Genomic DNA, 1166 nt, shown 5'->3' on the forward strand with positions numbered 1-1166 from the left:
CCCTGGGCTTGGGGTTTTTCATTTGTCTGTTCTGCTGTGATGACGCTATGGTCAGGGTCTGGTGTGGACTGTTTTGTTGTGGTATCGTGACTTGTCGGGATCCTGTATATGTTCCTGACAAAAAATCCAAGTTTATCTAACTCTAAATCGATATTTTTTTAAGAATATGCTGAAAAATACAGGAGCTTATCTGATCATGACCTCTCTCTCTCTCTCCCTGCATCTCTCCTCTGTCTCTGTCTCTGTCTGTCTCTCTCTGTGTCTCTCTCTCTCTGTCTCTCTCTTTCTGTCTCTCTCTTTCTGTCTCTCTCTGTCTCTCTCTCTCTGTCTCTCTCTCTCTCTCATGCGCACTCGCACACTCTCTCTCTCTCTCTCTCTCTCTCACACACACACACACACACACACACACACACACACACACACACACACACACACACACACCACACACACACAACACACACACACACACACACACCAACGGGAGGGGAGTATTGTGAATAGAATAAGAGAGAAATCAGACATTGCTACAGGGTTACTTCATTTGGAAGAGTTCAGTCTGGAGGGGGCACAGATGTACCATAGGTTTAAAGCCTTTATCAGACTATTGATGGAATTGTACAATAGCCTACACAGAGCTGTGCCTTGCAGTAGTTTCGTTATAGTTTCATATCAGCAAAAGTAACATTCATATGATTGATAGGAGATGATGTATTGCTTTGTGGTCATTGTGGTTTATAGAATAAGGCTACTGTTGTAAGCAACTTCATAAGCGACTCAAAGACTCCTACTCCTACTCTTACATTATGCTGCACTAGAATACAATCTATTCCAATAATAAAATATTTATGATTAAATGTAAATGCTGGTGATGATAAACAGACTGAATTGATGGGCTAATAAAGTCGAACACATCTTAAGCCGATCAATTAGGCTACATGATGATGAAGCTCGTTATATTTTTCACAGCGTGACGTAGCAGTCTAGTCCCGGGGCGCGCTGAAATATGTGTCCCGTCCCCTCCCAATATCAAAGGCTCAGTCAGCCACGCCAAACCGTCGCTCCACCGAGTAGACTGTTGACTGGCACAGCACGCGTTCTGTCTCTCGCAGTCAGCTTCAGTTCCCCGCTTACTTCGCATTGAGAAGGTGTGTCGAACAGACATTGAA

At 43.9% G+C, this 1166-nt stretch overlaps 1 protein-coding gene across 1 annotated transcript in view; it reads left to right on the top strand.

Moving 5' to 3' along the window:
* The first annotated feature begins 1026 nt into the window (after positions 1–1026).
* The window catches only part of LOC115169935 (calsyntenin-2), a 275046-nt gene continuing 274906 nt past the window's right edge, over positions 1027–1166 (top strand). Inside the window, exon 1 of the mRNA XM_029726080.1 lies at positions 1027–1166. This exon is cut by the window's right edge and continues 139 nt beyond it. The gene's annotated coding sequence lies outside the window, so the exon portion shown is untranslated.

The sequence above is a fragment of the Salmo trutta genome, chromosome 31, assembly GCF_901001165.1.
Source record: "Salmo trutta chromosome 31, fSalTru1.1, whole genome shotgun sequence".
Classification (NCBI taxonomy): domain Eukaryota; kingdom Metazoa; phylum Chordata; class Actinopteri; order Salmoniformes; family Salmonidae; genus Salmo; species Salmo trutta.